This window comes from Paroedura picta, chromosome 17 (genome assembly GCF_049243985.1).
Source record: "Paroedura picta isolate Pp20150507F chromosome 17, Ppicta_v3.0, whole genome shotgun sequence".
NCBI classification, from domain to species: Eukaryota; Metazoa; Chordata; class Lepidosauria; order Squamata; family Gekkonidae; genus Paroedura; species Paroedura picta.
The window spans coordinates 14,035,449-14,046,471 of NC_135385.1; the positions used below are offsets into that span (position 1 = coordinate 14,035,449).

The following is an 11,023-nucleotide window of genomic DNA, read 5'->3' on the forward strand; positions in this document are numbered from 1 at the left end:
CCACAAGAGGCTCAACCTGTTGTTTACCTGTGTCCTAATTTTGTAATGGGTTTTTCACCACTCCTCTGCTGGCAGGTGTTTTATTTTTCTGACTTTGCCAGACTGATTTTGCTAGACTGATCGGTGCTCTTGGGAATGCCTGTAGCATCTGGGAGTTATCACATGCTTTGCCTGGGAATCTGAGTCTAGGAAACTTAGAGCCAGACACGTTTAAGAGCATGCCAAGATTTGAAATGGGGGGGGGGAGAGGTTACGAGAGCAGTATAAAAGCATGTTTGTAGTATAGCTTATCAGTTTCAGCAAGGAAAATCCTTGCTTCTGTTCGCCGTTTTCTTCAATAAAGAGATTTCTTGTTTATAACAGATCTGTTTATTAGGAACTTGATGGAGGCATTTTTTGCTCACAATTACCAGTGTTGCTTGGACTTTCTTTTGTCCTTATGTCCCCCTCAGTCACCGTGGCAGACTTATCCTCCTTAAATATATCAAATCCCCTTTAAAGATGGTTATTCCTGCAGCCATCTCTGTACCCTCTGGCAGCCAGTTCTACATTTTAATCACTCCCTGCGTAAAGTAGTATTTCCTTTTGTCAATCCTGAACCTACTGCCCATCGGACTGTAGAGCCAAATGCTTGACTTTGAAGAAGTTGATGCCCTAAGAGGCTTCCATGCTTGAGAGGACCGGCAGGGGGCAGAAGGGCGAGGTCTCAGCTAACTGCTGTTGTGAAGTGAGTCTCTAGTTTCCCATTATTCTTTTAACATGGAGATATTTATTGAACTCGGGATGCTTCCCATGCAATTCAATCTCAAGCGAACACAAACAAATCCAAATTGCGGATTTCCCCCATTTATCTCTGGAATCGGCTCACCATTTTAATCATGCCGTATGTGAATTTGCCCTCCCTCTTTGCCTGCAAGTCTGACTTGATGACTTCCACACCGTTCGCTGGCAGGGGCTCATGGGAATTGTAGTCCATGGACCTCTGGAGGGCCGCAGTTTGACTACCCCTGGGCTAGAGCATGGCTACTTGAATGGTTGGGTCCACCCAACTCTATAGGTGCAATTTCTGCCTAATCTGATCGGGAGGCTGTATCTGGACTGCCAGTTAAGGAAATGCATGGGTCTTTCTCTTCGCCAGTTCTTCCCTCCTAGAACAACGTAACAATAATTGTAGTTACAACTAAGGCAGGGCCTTCTCTGGTATCCTATGAGAGGCATTGTAGCTGTGGTGGTTAAAAGCAGTGACCTCTAATCTGGAGAGCTGGGTTTGATTCCCCACTCCTCCTCCGCAGACAGACACCTTGGGCCAGTTCTCTCAGAGCTCTCTCAGCTGCACCTACCTCACGGAATGCTGTTGTGAGGAGAGGAAGAGAAGGCGATTGTAAGCTGCTTTGAGACTCTTTTGGGTAGTGGCAAGCAGGGTATAAAAAAACATCTTTTCCCCTCCTCGTCCCATGCCCTCCCCCCTCAAAAACAACGCATAACCATTCCTGTGCTCTTCTGTGTACATTTTGGAATATTGTGCACAGTTCTGGTCTCCCAATCTCAGAAAGGATGCAGACCTGGAAGAGGTGCAGAAAAGGCTAACCAAAAGGATCAAATCTTTGTTGGTCTGAAAGGTGCCACTGGACTCTGATTTTGTTTCAAAATGATCAGAGAAAGGCCTAAGTGTTTGAGGTGAGGCCTAGTATAGAAAAAGGTTGGTAAAGGACAGGCATGTGCACTTCTGTTATAGATTCAGGATCGTCAAAGAAAGTACTTCATACAGCATATAATTAATTGACAGGATTCACTGCCTCAGAACACAGCTAAGGTTAGAGGGCTTCAAAAAGCTGTAAGTCCAATTCACGGGGAACATAACTACTAATCATGCAAACTCAACAGGACACTTGCTCTGAGCCCGAATATTTCTGAGCAGTCCTGGAAGTCCTGGAAACATTTGGCCAGGGCACAAGATGCTGGGCTGAAATCAGAATCTGTTGTTGTTGTTGTTGTTGTTGTTGTTGTTGTTGTTGTTGTTGTTGTTGTTGTTGTTGTTGTGAGCCATTCAGTTGAGTCTGACTCTTGGCGACCCCATGGCAAAACTACTGCCATGATTTCAGATCTTGCACTGCTTCTTTCAGTGGTGAATGTTCTGGCCAGTGTCCATTTTGATTGTCTCTAACCACAGAGTTCTTTGTCGGCCTGGTTTCCTTTCCCCACTGACCAGTCCTGGCATGAAGAAGAAGAAGAAGAAGAAGAAGAAGAAGAAGAAGAAGAAGAAGAAGAAGAAGAAGAAGGTTGTTTCTTATATGCCGCTTTTCTCTACCCGAAGGAGGCTCAAAGCGGCTTACGGTCACCTTCCCTTTCCACTCCCCACAACAGACACTCTGTGAGGTGGGTGAGGCTGAGAGAGCCCTGATATCACTGCTCAGTCAGAACAGCATTATCAGTGCCGTGGCGAGCCCAAGGTCACCCAGCTGGCTGCATGTGGGGGAGTGCAGAATCGAACCTGGCTTGCCAGATTAGAAGTTGGCACTCCTAACACTACACCAAACTGGCTCTCTAGTGCCCTACCTGTGCCCTGAACATCTAGCCATGGTGATCCATGTGACAGTCACCTCCAGAATTGATTTCTGTAACTTGCTTTACACGGGCCTGCCCTTGTCTCTGACCCAGAAATTGCAGCTGGTGCAAAATGCATAGAATCATAGAATCATAGATTTGGAAGGGCCCACAGAGGCCATCTAGTCCAACCCCCTGCTCAACGCAGGATCAGCCCTAAGCATCCTAAAGCATCCAAAAAAAGTGTGTCTCCAACCTTTGCTTGAAGACCGCCAGTGAGGGGGAGCTCACCACCTCCTTAGGCAGCCTATTCTATTCTATGCAGCTGCTAGGATCCTCACAAGAACACCACAGAGGGCCCATATCCAGCCTGTGCTGAAGCAGCTGCATTGGTTGCCAGTGGTGGTCTGGATCAGCTTCAAGGTTTTGGTTTTGACCATTAAGACACTTCACAGTCTGGGCCCCACGTATCTGAGGGACCTCTTATCACCCTATCCTCCCCGCAGGACTTTGTGCTCTGTGGGTTCCAACTTGTTGGTCATTCCCAGGCCCAGAGAAGTACACCTGTGCTTGGCCAGCCAGGGCCTTTTCAGTCCTGGCCCCTACCTGGTGGAATGAGCTCCTGGAGGAGCTGCCATGGGCCCTGGGAGAGCTCTCAGATTTCTGCAGGGCCTGCAAAACGGGGCTCTTCCACCAGGTCTATGGTTGAAGTCAGTGCTTGTGCTAGTAGAAGATCAGATGGGACTTCCCCCCCTGGAAGATATGCTCCCACGCCAGTCCATTGGCGTGGTTGTTTGTCACACTCCTCTCCTAGCCACCCAAGTTCCAACAGGCTCCATCTGCCAATTTATGCTTTTGCAATGTAAAACCTGGCGTGCTACTGATAGTTTATAATTGCCTGTATCCTAACAACCCCTTTGATCCTCTGGCCTGCCATCCTGCCTTAGCCCTTAGGTGGGAATGCCTTAGACCTGCTTCGTCCCCCCCCCCCTGTGTTGTGCCTGGGAATCACTATAAGGGATTGTTAGGTTTGATTTTCCAGTCTTAGCAAAATCCCTGTGATATTATGTTCGTTATCTCTCCAATAAAGAGCTTTCTTTTCCTAAATGAAGCCCAATTATTGGGAATAATCAAAGACTCTCCCAAAGGAAGCTGGAGGAAAATGGCTCCCCTTGTCAGATATGGTCATGAAGACCACCAGCTTAGTGACTTCTTTGGGATGGTAGTATCTTGACTCATTTATGCTCCCTTTGTGTGTGTGTGTGTTGTATGTCATTCATTGTGTGCATTTTGTGTCATTCAGATAAGGAAGAAGAGTCCCTTGTAGAGGCCTGGCATGGAAGTGGGTCCAAGGAATCAGACCTATACACTACATCATCAGCTGGTGCCTGACGTCCACCAACCTCTCCTGGGTTTCTTTCACCCCTTCCAACAATCTTACCTGCTTCTCTTCAGGTAGAAACATTTTGGCTTTCCTTGTCTGAATCCTAGCCTCTGAGTGGACGATGTCCCTGGAGGGTGTGAGATGAATGTTTTAAAAAGCACACTGACCAGGCAGCTGTGTGCCTAAAAGACTGCACAGGGGACTTGATGTCCCAGCTCACCTCCTTGGCTCTGTGGAACACATCGTCCAGGACGATTCCTGGTTGTTGTAGGTAGGCTATTGGGACTTCCAGGACCTTGGTAAACACCCTCGGAGATTCTCACAGCCTTCTACTGGAAGAGCTGGCCCTGAAAATCAAAAAGAGAACCGTCTGGAAGGTGGAATATACAGGTAAGTATCTCAAAGGCCTAAGGACTATGTGATCATCCTGCTGAACACACTGTAGAATGCAGTGAACTGATTCAAACCAGAATTTGCACTTTGCATTTACCCATAACTTTAGTTCTTTTTGATTTAGGATTGTTTGCTAGTCCCTGGATCTTACTGGGATTACAAGTAGCATGGAATAAATCAAATGGATATGCTGTTCTAAAGGCCCCCCCACACACACACACACACACTAGATGTGCACAGAGAAGAAAGTGTCTCTATTCTGCCTTGGGAAGTGGGGAGACACAGAAGGGGGGGTGTGGGGCCAGAGTTTGTTTATCTACGTAGCATATTTAGCATGTGCTGTGGGCCCCTTGCTTACAGTAAAGGAGGTGGCTGCATTGTGCAGGTGCAGTCCTAAGAAGGTGGAGCCAAGAGACCCGGCAAGCAAGACCATTATTATTATTTATTATTATTACGTATTTATTCAATTTGTACGACCGCCACTCTCGGAGACCGGCTCGCAGCGGCTCCCAATAATTCACTACAAATCAATGCATTATTGCACACACACACTTGCTTCCTTCTCTTCCATCCAGTCTTGGTCCCTTTCTCGTCCAATGCTGCCTCACCCCCACTGCTGCTTTCATATTGGCTCCCCTGCCTCCCCCCTCCTGCACGGGGCCACAAATGAGGCCGCAGCAGTCGAGGCAGAGCCCCCCCCCCTTGGCTCCTTCTAATGCCCTCTTCACAAGGGCCTTTGGAAAAAGTGAGCTTGGCTGATGGAGCTCTTCAAGGAGACTGGAAGTGAAACCTCTTTCCACTGGGGGGGGAGACCTCCACCCCCAGTCTGGATGCTCCTGTTGCAGTTGTGCTCTGCTAAGGTAAAGGTAAAGGTATCCCCTGTGCAAGCACCGAGTCATGTCTGACCCTTGGGGTGACGCCCTCCAGCATTTTCATGGCAGACTCAATACGGGGTGGTTTGCCAGTGCCTTCCCCAGTCATTACCGTTTAGCCCCCAGCAAGCTGGGTACTCATTTTACCCACCTCGGAAGGATGAAAGGCTGAGTCATCCTTGAGCCGGCTGCTGGGATCGAACTCCCAGCCTCATGGGCAGAGCTTCAGACTGCATGTCTGCTGCCTTAACACTCTGCGCCACAAGAGGCTCTTTTAGTGCTCTGCTAGGACCCTGCAAATCCTTAAACTGGCTCTGGTGTGGGGGAGGAGATTCTGTCCTATGTCCCTTCCAGGTAATGGGGAGGACCCATTGGTTGGTCATAGACTACATTAGATGTGGGAAAACTGCTTGCGTTTTGGTCTTTCTTTCGTTGGCTCCTATCCTGTTTGTCAGGATAGAATCTGGACATGTAGCCAAAGGTGCAGGCGCTCCTAAAATAATTTTGCTCCCTTGGGGGGGGGAGGGTCATTTAAGGCAGATAAATCTGAAACAGACAATCTTCCTGTCAGTGCTTTAGCCATAGGTTTCTTCTAACCACTGTATTGATGGCCTGTGCTACGGCATTGAACTGCATGGTCTCTTAGGATGCCTCTGCAGCAAATTCTGCAGCCCTTCCAAACTTTAGGATTGATCTCTTAAGTGTCAAAGTGTCCATGTCTGGCTCCTGAAGGACGTTGTCAGCCCAAACCATGATGGCCCTGGGGAAATTTAGGAGCAAGGCAGGGGCTCAGATTGTCAGCAAGGCTGCTTTCATGGGATTCCCTGTCTCATTATTGTTGTTGTTGTTGTTGTTGTTGTTATCCACTGAATCCTTAAACGTTGTTGTTCACATCCATAGGCAACTCTGCTTCTGAATGTAAGACAACTACTGGAGCTTCTAGCGGAGGGACCTGAAGACATTTTTTTCTCATGCCTTCAAGAAACCGCTGTTGCCTGGAACTGCACATTCTGCCTTCAGCCCATAATCAGAATGGACACACCGAGGACGGTGTCCTAAAACCTCTAGCATTAAAATGGGCTGAAGATGATCATCTAGGTTTTTCTGCTGTACCCAACTGGAAGTTAAGAGAAGGAAAAAACACGCCTTTTCTAATTTCTGGAAGTGTTCTGGCTGGAAAGTCCTAGAATCACTCTAGGAATCTTCTGATCTGCCCCCTTCCTCTTTATCAGAGATTGTTGCAATTGATACTATGATTGAAAGGAGCTCCTCTGCTCCCAAACCCAAGCCTGACATGGGGGGCGGGGGAGGAAGAGAACATTTCAGCTCAAAGATTCCTGATGTCCAAATTTCTAGCATCCTTGTGGGCCAGATCAGTCACAGCTACCGCTTGGCCAGGTCCTCCGAGCCACAGAAAAGCCAACATGATCTTAGGTTGGAGGAGGCCCAGGCTGATCTAAAGGCCTGCGTCCTACAATCTGTGGAGGGAGGGCAGAAAAAGTATGGGGAAAACCTGAGCAGCAGCCCTATTGGAATTTCCCCCAACTGGGGGATCCAGCAGGAAAGGCCTCAGAAAGGCTTGAGGGAGGGGAGAATGCTCTCCTGCAGGGGTAGTCAGCCTGTGGTCCCAAAGGTCAGATGGGGTGTTTCTTCAAGGCTTTGCCATCTCAGAAAGCAGAGCTAGGCTTCCTGGGGAGGTGGTGGGTTCTCCTTCCTGGGAAGTTTCTAAGTGGAGGCTAGAAAGTCACCTGACAGAAAGGCTGATTTTATGAACTTAGGCAGATTGTGAGTGGGCAGGAAGGGATGTGCCAGTGTTTGTCTCTTGTGGTCCTTCCTGGCATACCCAGGGAAGTGCTGATTGCCACGGTGGGATGGTAGGTGAATTTCCTCCAGGCTAGGCTGGATTCTGGAGATTTTTGGTGGTGGTGGGCATGAAATTGGGGTCACTGTTGGTGAGTAGGTAGCTGTGAGTTCCTGCATTGTGCAGTGGGTTAGACTAGATAATCCTGGAGACTAGATAATTCTGAATCCAACTCTATGATTCTATGATTAAGACAACAATATAAGCTGCTTTGGGTCCCCAAAGGGCAGGGCATAAATCATTAAATGAATAAAATAAATAAACAGGAACAGCAAACTTCTACACGTAACGTTGGGGCAACGCTTGAGCAAAGAGCTAAAGAGGCGTATTATAGTCTTACGGAATGGTACAATGAGTAAGAACCAGGGAGAGAAGCAAAATATAATATTATTGCCACAATTTCTTCCATAAGACCTGTTCTGCTTAAGTGACAAAGTGAATAAAGATGCCTGGTTTCATCATCTACTTAAAATTTACCCCCTCAAGCGATTATTGCATTAGCCAAAGCAGTTTACTTGTCAGTCTTGCTGCAGGGAATTAATCTTGCAATTTTACTAGGCACACATGTCCACAGTAACTGGACTCTTCGGTTGTTAACAGTCGCTCTGCATATGCATAAACAAACAAGCCATTCAAGTAAATGTTATTGCTGTGCTTAAGGCAACACAACAGGGGAATTGGCAGGTCAGTCTCAGGGTCTCCACAACTATGTTTTTACTGTCACCACCTGCAGGACATTAAGCCTAATTTGACAGTTTGTTCTCTTTCTGCCAACTGCACCAGAGTCTATATACACACACAAGCAGAAATCAACCACCTTCACTTCAACCACTCCACAATAGCATGAGCACCACTGTCAGACCTAACACCTGCGGAAAGCATGGTTTGGGGAAGGAGGGGATCACAGCAGGATAGAATGTCACACAGTCCACCTTTGAAAGCAACCATTTTCTCCTGATCACTGTAGTTATCAATTTTAAATCCAGGAGATCTTCACACAACCTCGAGGTTGGCAATCCGAGCAAGCAGCTCTCCCAGGCTGCCAACCTGGCATTTCAAGGGGAGCCTGACCACATCCAAGCCCGGAGATCTCAAGTCTTTGCTTCGCCTTTCTACTACAGCAAATTGATTTTAGAAAGTAGGTGGGACCGGGTGGGTGGTTAGGAGCTTGTTGTAGTGGTTAGGAGCACCGACTTCTAATCTGGTGAACCGGGTTTGATTTCCTGCTCCTTCCTCACATGCAGCCAGCTGGGCGACCTTGAGCTCACCACGGCACTGATAAAGCTGCTCTGACCGAGCAGGAATATCAGGGCTCTCTCAGCCTCACCCACCCCACAGGGTGTCTGTTGTGGGGAGAGGAAGGGAAGGCGACTGTAGGCCGCTTTGAGCCTCCTTCAGGTGGGGAAAAGCAACCTATAAGAACCAACTCTCCTTCTTCAGTAATCTCAGGGCTCTCTCAGCCTCCCCTCCCTCACAGGGTGTCTGTTGTGGGGAGAGGAAAGGGAAGGCGAATGGGAAGCCACTTTGAGCCTCCTTCGGGTAGAGAAAAGCGGCATCTAAGAACCAAAACTCTTGTACTTCTTCTGACCAAATCCATTGATTACACCGGGGCTTCCTTCACACCAGGCATGCCCCCTATGGCCCCTTCCCAGCCTAACCCCCTGGCAAGAGAGGAGAACTGGCAAAGAAGGCGACGCTCCCTTTTGGGGCAGGGCGGTGTCGAAGGCCAACAAATGTATTGCCATCATCAAATTTATCACCACCAGCCTAACTGCAGCCTCTGAGGCGAAAGGGCGCCACTCTCCACCCTCCGCATCCAGCCCGGCCGCCGCCAGAGGCCGCTGGGCGCTCCCAGGCCCGGAAGGCCGGCTGAGGCTGAGGCTGAGGCAGGGGCTGAGGCTGAGGCTGAGGCTGAGGCTGAGGAGGCCACACATTAAGTAGCTCTCAGGAGTTCAAGCCTGAAGCCAGATCCATCCCTGCTAAATGAAGAGTATCTGAAGGGCGGGGAGCCAGTGGCCCCGGTGTTCATCGACTAACACCAATGAAACAGACAACATTATAGCCAGCCAACATTCTGGACCCAGAAATGTTATTTATGGAGGTATATTTATATTTATGACGCAGAGACCTCAGGCCCTCATCGGAGGGGCCCTTGTCCTCAGTGCTTAGAGGCCAGCTTCCTATTTGCTGTGTGCTGCTTCAGAGGCCCAGGAGAGAAATCCAAGCCTGGAGCTTTTATTCTGAGGCCGGGGAACAACCCTTCCTCACGGGTTGCCAGAGACCCTTGGAAACAGGGAGAAGGAACTGACCACAGCCCTGGACACCCCCAAGATTTGTAAATGATCCCATTAATATTCTAATTTGTCCGGCACTGTCCATGGACACCCCTCACACCCCTCGATCGCCCAGGAGACCCAGTTTTGAATCCCCAGCCCAGGCCTCAGCACAAACTTGTGAGGATAAAATGGGGGAGACAATGTTGCAAGCCACTCGGGGTCCCCACTGAGGAAAAACCCACAGTACAAGCATCTACGTGAATAAATGTCCACAACTAAATATGCCGCATCCCCCCCTAACTGAACAGAGGAAAACTAGCAATCAAGAAGGAAGGAAGAAGGACAGAGAACATGAAAGAAGAAAAAGGAGAAAAGTGGAACATGGAAGAAATAAATTCATGTTTGTTTTCCTCAATACAACTTCCTCTGGAAGCCCCAGTTGTGCCATTTGAAATGAGCTGTATCCCGCAAGCACTTCAGCTACGAGCCTCCTTGTCTTTAAGGCATCGCAGGGCTCTGTTTGTTTCTGTGGTGACAACAGACCAAAATGCAACCTGTCTAGACCCACATTCTAAAACCTGCACACCTTTCCTGACTGGGCTAAGGAAGAGACTCAGATAAAGGAACTGTATTTCCCAGGCAAGCTCAACACATGATATAAGCACTTGAAACAGAAGGCTGTGTGTGTGTGTGTGTCTGCAACCATGTGTTTGTGTTTGTGTGTGTGTGTGGGAGGGGGACAGAAACCACTATAATGAGACAAGAGCTGGTGGAAAGGGAAGGATAAGGAACATCTCTTTTAAGACAATGGAGAGACAGGAAGGATTCCGATGCTTACCACAACCATGGAGTTCAAGATGAGTCTTCCGAGACGGAGAACTGGTGGATAAGGCACTGCCTGAAACGTTGAAGAGACCACAAAAGCGCAGCTGAAACCATCCTGCGCCCTCCGGCGGCCGTTCCTTTCCCAGGACGGGGCTGGCACAGGTGAGGGGCAGGGCGGAGGTGGCGTCCTGTTGCTAGCAGAACAGCAGGTGCTGACACTTAAGCGTCTCCAACTCCCAGGAACCCATTCTGGGTGAGCGTCTCCCGAAGGCACACGGCACAGGGACACTCGATTCCTGGCCGGTCTCCTGATCCTGAAAGAGAGCCAGGGAGCCCAGGACTGAAGTTGGCTGGAGTTCTGTCAAACACGCCCCTCAGTTCTCCCTCTCCTTGCAGATTTCTTCTTCCCTCTTCCTGGCTGTCCTTAATCTCCCTGAAGCATTTTACGGTGTTTGTTTGAGCGCGATTGCTGGTTAATTCATTTGACTATGGCGGCTCAGGTCAAAACAGTAGCCTGCCAGGCGTTGGAAGAACCAACTCTTCTTCTTCTTCTTCTTCTTCTCCTTCTCCTTCTCCTTCTCCTTCTTCTTCTTCGGGGAACGGCACTCTGTGCTTTCCAGCCCTGTACAGAGCAGAAGGCTCGACCAGTCACTGCTGCCTTTCACGGGGGATGAAAGAACTCTAAAAGATTATCACAGCTCAGTCAGAATGAGGTCGGTCTGACGGAGACATCAAAATCAAAGACGGAGGACACGTCATGAGAAACCAAAGGATGTATTTTTGTCAGCTCTCGAGCGAAAGTTGTACTTCCTGCTTCTAACAATTCAAACACCCCTCCTCTATTAATCCCCCCTAAATAAAGATACCC

At 48.8% G+C, this 11,023-nt stretch overlaps 1 long non-coding RNA gene across 1 annotated transcript; it reads right to left on the reverse strand.

Annotated features, from left to right (window-relative positions):
* Positions 1-3,985: 3,985 nt before the first annotated feature.
* LOC143827095 (uncharacterized) lies at positions 3,986-10,648 on the reverse strand. Its single transcript, XR_013227183.1, has 3 exons — positions 10,169-10,648; positions 4,149-4,275; positions 3,986-4,055 (listed from the first exon to the last, which is right to left on the reverse strand). It is a non-coding gene; the product is annotated as an uncharacterized LOC143827095 (long non-coding RNA).
* Positions 10,649-11,023: the final 375 nt, after the last annotated feature.